The sequence below is a fragment of the Anguilla anguilla genome, chromosome 3 (assembly GCF_013347855.1).
Source record: "Anguilla anguilla isolate fAngAng1 chromosome 3, fAngAng1.pri, whole genome shotgun sequence".
NCBI classification, from domain to species: domain Eukaryota; kingdom Metazoa; phylum Chordata; class Actinopteri; order Anguilliformes; family Anguillidae; genus Anguilla; species Anguilla anguilla.
Window position 1 is genome coordinate 4,934,864 of NC_049203.1, and position 7,010 is coordinate 4,941,873.

General features: G+C 41.6%; 1 long non-coding RNA gene across 1 annotated transcript; it reads left to right on the plus strand.

The window, feature by feature from the left end:
- Positions 1-1,929: 1,929 nt before the first annotated feature.
- On the plus strand, positions 1,930-6,178 carry LOC118222715. The gene is made up of 3 exons (XR_004764311.1): positions 1,930-2,609; positions 5,110-5,371; positions 5,699-6,178. It is a non-coding gene; the product is annotated as an uncharacterized LOC118222715 (long non-coding RNA).
- The last annotated feature ends 832 nt before the right edge of the window (positions 6,179-7,010 follow it).

Genomic DNA, 7,010 nt, shown 5'->3' on the forward strand with positions numbered 1-7,010 from the left:
GCATGACGGGGCGCTTTGTGTGTCTGACGCTTCCTCCCCTGGTCTTCACCCCTTACAGTAAGTCCCCCGCCCCCTCCTGACAACCCCTCCTCTTTCCTTCTCAAACTCCCGGCGCTGAGACCCCCCCCTCTTTTCGCCCATCCCCCCCCCCCCTCATACACAGCCCGTCTTTTTCCTCAGATGAAAGGGAGAGGAGACCCTTGAAATGCCCCCCGAAACAACACGGCAGACTCTCCCACCGGAGGTTTCACACACTCACACACACTCACACACACACACACACACACACACACACTCGCACACACTGTGCTGGGGACCCACCGGCGAAGGCCCTGACACGGTCCTCCAGCTCTCTCTCTCTCTCTCTCTCTCTCTCTCTCTCTCTCTCTCCCTCCGCTTTCAGAGCGAGCTACTTCTCCTGTCGAAGGTCCCCTCCAGGCCGGTCCGTGTCATGTCCATCACGTGGGCGAACTGCAATTTTTGCGTGTCTGGTTTTTCTGTGTGCGTGGGTCTGTGTGTAAAAGAAGGGTAATGCCATTGGATTCATTTTGTGTGTGTGTGTGTGTGTGTAAGAGAGCAATAGAAGTGAAACAGTGTGAGTAAGAGAAAGAAAAGTTAACTGTAAGAAAGAAAATGGCAGCACTGTGTGTGTGTGTGTGAGAGAGAACAAGAAAGAAACGGTAACACTAAGAAAGAAAAAGGTTGCACTGTGTGTGTGTTTTTGTGTGCCTGCAAATGAGTGGATATATCACAGCGGAAACCACAGAAAGATACTGGCAACAGTGATGATGAAATTTTACAGATAGTTTTTTATTGGTAATTTATAAAAAAGCACGTTTCCTTTTTTTTTTTTTTTTTTTTAGAAAGTTATCTACTTTCACATTTGATACATTAGTCTGTCTACACACTAAGTAGAAGCAGTGTAATTACATGTAGCTGCAGTAACAGTCTGAAATACATTCAGTAAATACAACAGTCTACATTTAGCCAGTTTACCAAGATTCCGATCTTTTAAACTGAGCAAACAAGAGAAGCACAACCTAAATGGAACGAGTGGGTGGCAGAAGGGGAGGGTGGGGGGGGGGGTGCTTAGTTCAGACCGTATTCAGCAGATTGTCTCCTGAATGGAAAAGATTTGCCCAGGGAGACTTCTTAGGGCCTCTTTATTTGCCCCAGGTCCGTGTTGCTGAATTGGTACTGTGGGGCAGCTCATAGCAACCTGTCTAATTTAAATTTAAATGGGATTCATTGGGCTTGGTAGTTATTGCTGTGGTGTTGCAAATATGTATAAATAGATTAAGCGGCGCCCATTTGACATTACGTGATGCGACCGGACTCCGCTGAGTGCTTACTTCACATGCATTTTTTTCCATAATTAGTGTAAAAGCGCAGATTTGAATGTCTTGTGAATTCATGAGTTTGTGCACCGAATTGTGAGTGATCTATATCCAGCTAATGGTTTAAGAAACTGCAAGATTACTGTTACCAGCTAAAAAAAAATCCGTTATCTTCATCTGCGTTTTAGCCTTCCGCTGTAAGATGAGCTCGTTGGTGCATAAACTAACGATTAAGACAACGTGACATGCACCAGCCTCTTTGTAGTTAGGCGGCGTGGTCTGGTTTCAGCGCATGAATTAAAAACGGATTTTAATCGCAACAATGACCATGATATGACCGGTTACACCAAAACAACTGGGTATAGTTTGGGACTCAAACTACGTATGAAAAATAAATCGGTTCTTTAAAGCTTTTAAAGATACGACGCCACTTAAAATGGTCACAATTGTTCTACAAAGAATAGGAGTTGGTAATGATGGAATGTCAGCCATACGTGTTTTCCAGGGAAGATGGGGGCGGGGCAGTATTTACCCGAGACCCATACACCGAAAATAAACCTGCGAGAGAACCTACGACAGAGATAGAGAGAGAGGGGAGGAGGGAGGTAGAGCGAGCACGAGAGTGAGAACGAGCGGGCGCTAGAGAGAGGGAGAAGGAGCGCGTCTGCGTTGCAATGGAATAAAAACTGCGCAATTTCAAATCTCCAGCACTTATTTGATCCCGCTTTCTTTACAAAATAAAGCTCTGCTCTTCCCTGCAGCTTCGCCTGATGTAGAATGGATATACAAGCGTGATTCCAGTCGCATTGTGAATTTATTTTGCGTTAGAGATACTCGGATTAGCGATTTTATAAACTGATGTTGAGAGCAGCCGTGTTGTCATTTTAGGAACACGTAGCTAGTTAGCCAGCTATATGATACGACTGGCCATACATGAAGACAAGGACGGCTGTTTCGCCTGCCAAGAATTGTAGCTATATTAATTGCTACAACGTTACGCGTAATGATGTATGTAAACGTTCAAACTGTAGCAACGGTTTCGTAATGTATCTGCGTGTACGCCTGTGCTCGTGCAGACATTTTAAAATGCATATGGATTTTTGGATGCACAATCCTATTACATAATTTTGGGGGTACGTTTTAAGGCTGCGTGGCTGCATGACTGTCAATCACGAAGGAAAAATGAAGATACGGAGTGCATTTTTAATCTGCTAAAATATTTAAGGATCATGACCATGGTACCTCCCAAACGAATTCAGCGTTTCACGCCAGGTAAGCCAGACCAGCATACGACTTTCCATACTTTATAAATCTTAGTATAGCTATCACATTTTTAAATAGCATACGAACTACCTAATCTGCAAGCTAAAACGATTATACACTAACCTTCAACGAAGCATCATGTAGTACAACAACTGCGTTCACGTGTCCATTGATTCTTGTGGCAGTAGAGATGCGTGCATTTCTCTTTAATTGCAAAGCTAGCTAGCTGTCCCTGTGTAGCGTCTACGTACTTGTAATTAATAGAAACCTGAACGTGTGCGAACTCTCATAATATAACCAAAAACTGCCTAAACCAGCAGATTTTCCATGTGCACGAGTTTGTGATGTGGTTAGGTAAGTGTTCGTATGTTTCTTTTCATCGCATTTTACTGAAACGGGTTTGTGATGAGCTCATTCTAGTTTACGGGAAACGAGTAGGAGTTTTGTTGCAATCCATGGTATTGTGACGGGAATACCCACGTTTCCCACCCACATCTTTACGATCTGAATCGTTCAAAGCCAATTTGTCGAAAAGTCTGGCTTCTTTTTGTGTTTACGGCTGCCATCAGAGTCCAAAAATGTTCTTATTTATTTAATTATATCGTTAGGTAACCTCACTTTGGTGAATGAGTCTGGGCCTGCTGGTGATTGGAAGGAGTGTCGCATTTTCTTTCTGAAATGTCATGTGGTGGAGTTGTGGCGGGTTAGTAGAATTTCCAGGAAGAACATTTGAATTTTTTCTGTTATTTTTTTCTCTCCTCCTCTCTCTCTTTCTGTGGGTTACCGCCCCCTTTTTCTCGTAGGAAAAAGCGCGCTTTCTCCACCGGGGGGCGCTCAAGTCTCGTAATTATTTCTTTTGAATCGGTTGTTCATTCAATGTTCCGGTTCCTGAACTTAAAATTCCCATACGCGCTCTTTCAAAAAAAAAAAAAAAAAAAAGTATGACTGTTGTTTGTTTGCAAATAGATCCAAGGTTTAGTCCACGTCCAAAAGTATTAGGCTGTATGGAGGTTTGGGGGGTAAAATTAAAGGTCTAAATATAGTGTTCTGAGATCTTGAACGAATCGAAAGCTACAGGTTGAAGTTCTGAAATACAACTAAATTGGCAAACTATTTTACATGTATCGATAGTATGTCTATCAGCAAGAATATAGCGGTGCTATTTTTAGTAAATAATTAACTGCAAATGCATTTCAAAACGGCGTTTCTAGGTGTTAGCCGCTACCCTTTTTGTAAGTATTTGTATTGTTTGTGTGCAACGTTAAATGGTGACCCGACAAGAGAAGAATTCAAAAACATGCGCGCTAGTACTACCACTAACCTGATCGGTAATTAGTTGATTAGCCATAATGAAAACGCATCTCTTGGACTGTAATCCAAGGCTATGTGTTCATTCGTATTGTAAACTGGTTCGCCTCTGAAGAACTCCGCTGACGAAATGTCCTCCATGCCAACTCGGATAAAATGGGCGGACATTCCAAGCACACGTCATCAAGTAACTGGCGTCCTGTAATGGACGAACGGCTAGTGGTGTTCCAATTCTTTTGTTTATTGTTTATTGTTCTTTTGTTTTGTTTTTTGTGTCCTTTGGCTAAAGCGGAAACACATCTGCTATGTAGCCTATAAATTGTTTTTTTTTTTTTTTTGTAATACTGGGGTGATTACGCCTCTCAGCCTATACATCACGTTACTACTCGTGCATTTAAAAAATCTATCAGCATATAAACTTAATGTCTTTATGAAAAGTTATGGACACCATCTGCTGTAAACATTTTTTAAACGCCGGTGTTACCGGCGGCTGCGTTTTTCTAAACCATTTTACAGACGTGTTACCCAAGTATAACAACTGCGCTCAGAGCTGTCCACTAAAAATTTCTCCAAAATGTTTTTGGATGTTTAGTGGTATGAAAATATGCGAGTAGTTTACTTGCACCACCAGAGGGCGCCACATGCACAGGAGAGACCCATTCCCACCCTCTCCTCGCTAAGTTCTCTAGCTTTCTTGGAACGTCTTTCTTACAACTTGAAGGTATAGGGTGGGAAATTATACATGTTTAAACATTATTCTTAATACAGCTATTGACAGTTATAGTCTCTCAAGCTGATGCAGAGTAGATGTCACACTTGCTTGGTTGAAAAATTGAATTCTTTTAGGACAGCTTGGCATTGATTGTCAGACTACATTGGTCTCCTGCCCAATTCTGCTGAAAATGTTTGCACCATTAGAGAGATGCGTCTGTGATCCGTCTGAGCCAAATAAGTAATTATACAGAACTGATTCACAGTAAAATAATAATAATAATAAACAATGGTTCATTTGGAACTCTGTTACTGATGGTCAAATGTTGGTGTTATTTGGTTATTGATCTATGTAGCATTTAATGTACCCTGTTCTGAACATTGAAGATGATATGAACCTTTTCTCATTTTTAAATCCTTCAAGTCGTTTGTTTGTTACCTTTCACTGTGTTTCTAACGACAAACTCCTTTCTGTTTGTTTCTTTTGCAGTGCATAACCAAAAAACGCACACAAACAATCACAACTGTGAAATGGCACCCTGGACAACCACTAGAAATGCTCTCACCCCCAATTCGCCAATGAGAGAGGGGGTGGTCTGGCATTGTGGAAAGGCTGGCGGGTGGGTGCTCTCCTGTGAAGATGGGACCGCAAGCTTCGGCCAATCGGAGAAGCCGGAATGTTGCGGTTGGGCGTGGCCTTTGGAACTGGATTGGAATGGCTGATCGAGAAGGCCGGTCATAATGTTGACAAGGTAAGTCGTGAAATGCATCACAAATTAAGCTTTGCGTGGTGGTGGTGTTGCCTAAAACACAAGGTTAATCAGTTGCGGACTCGCTGCTGAAAGCTTTCAAATAAACAAAGGAAACGTCCAGGTCCTGGTGTGTCACCCCAATATCAAGAAATTTTAATTGTTTGAAGGAAGCAACAATTGGTAGCCCACTGAATGGTCCCAATCGCGGCAACCTCTGAATCTCATTTTGCTCTGTTGGGCCAAGGGAAACAGGCTTTTGGCACATCAGACTTGTGGTTTTATTAAATCCCTGGTGACACCGTGCCTGTTTGACCCGGTTGTCTTTAGTTCGGCTGCAGGAGGTGTGTCCGGGTTCACTTGACCCCGTCCTGCTTCTCATCAGCCTGGCAGCCGCTGAGCTGAGCTGTAAACGACCGATTCCTTTGAAGAGGAGGTTTATCGAAGCGCTACGGCGGTGTTCTGGAACTCCGCTGTTTTCCGTTCCCAGCAGTGGTTGTGACGTCAGCATTAGAATGTTCAGCTGGCACATTTGATCGGAATGTTCTTATTTGTTAGCCGAGTAAATTAATTCTTGCATTACTCAGTCTTGCTATGATTAACGTTGGGCAGATCCGTAAATGTACGTTCACTGGCATTGCTTTCAAAATTAGCCTCGGACACGCCTAGAATTCTCCCAGCTGTTGCCGTGGTAAAGGAGGCTTGTTTGTTCCACTGCCGGACTGGTATTCTGCTTGTAAGCCAAGTGCTTCACCAGCCATAAGCCTGTGGAGGCCGGGACAATAATAAAACAATACAAATTAGTTTATTTAAATTTCTCATTAATCTCATTAATGAATAAATTGTTTGCTGTGTGTTTTTAAAAAATGTATTATGGAAGACTAATTCATATATTGTGCCTTTACAATAAAAGTTAGTTCTCATTTATTTTCTGGGTGAATTTCAATGAATAAATAAATAAAGTGAACATATACATATTGACCCCCCTGGCATTTGATCATGACCCCCTGAAAATAGTAGGGGGCCATTTTGGCTCAGTAAAAACAGATCTTGGATGAAACACTGCATTGCTGCATGCCAAAATGATGTCCTCTTTACTTGATATCTGCAGCATTTAATTTTGGTTTTAAATTTAAATTCAATTTGGTTATTTTATTTATTTATTTATTCCATGCCTACCTTTCCATAATAATCCCTGCATTTATTTATGTGATTGTAATGAATAATATCCACTAGTGTTTGTATCCGTGAGTTTAAACTACAGCTAGCTGCTGTGTGTGTTTTTTTATTTTTTATATACAGTTATGATTTTACAGTAATTCCTAAGATTTGCTGCCCCCCTCTGGCCTAAAAGAAAATCAAGAATGTAATATTTCACTCATACTTAGGAAATTGACTCGGGCTTATTGGTAAAAAAAAAATAAATAAAAAAATTGACATTTTACCATAATCTGTGGTACATTCATCACATTATTACCTAGACTTAAAAAATGCATTTTAATTCCTTGTTTGAACCCACACCTCAGGTGTGTAGCCATTGCGTAGTAACTTTTTCTCAGTTTGCGGTTTTGGACCGTTAACTTTTAAATTGAAGTTTGCTGAAGCTCTGTTGGTGTGCTGAGCTGCTGGTGGAGCGGCTGTT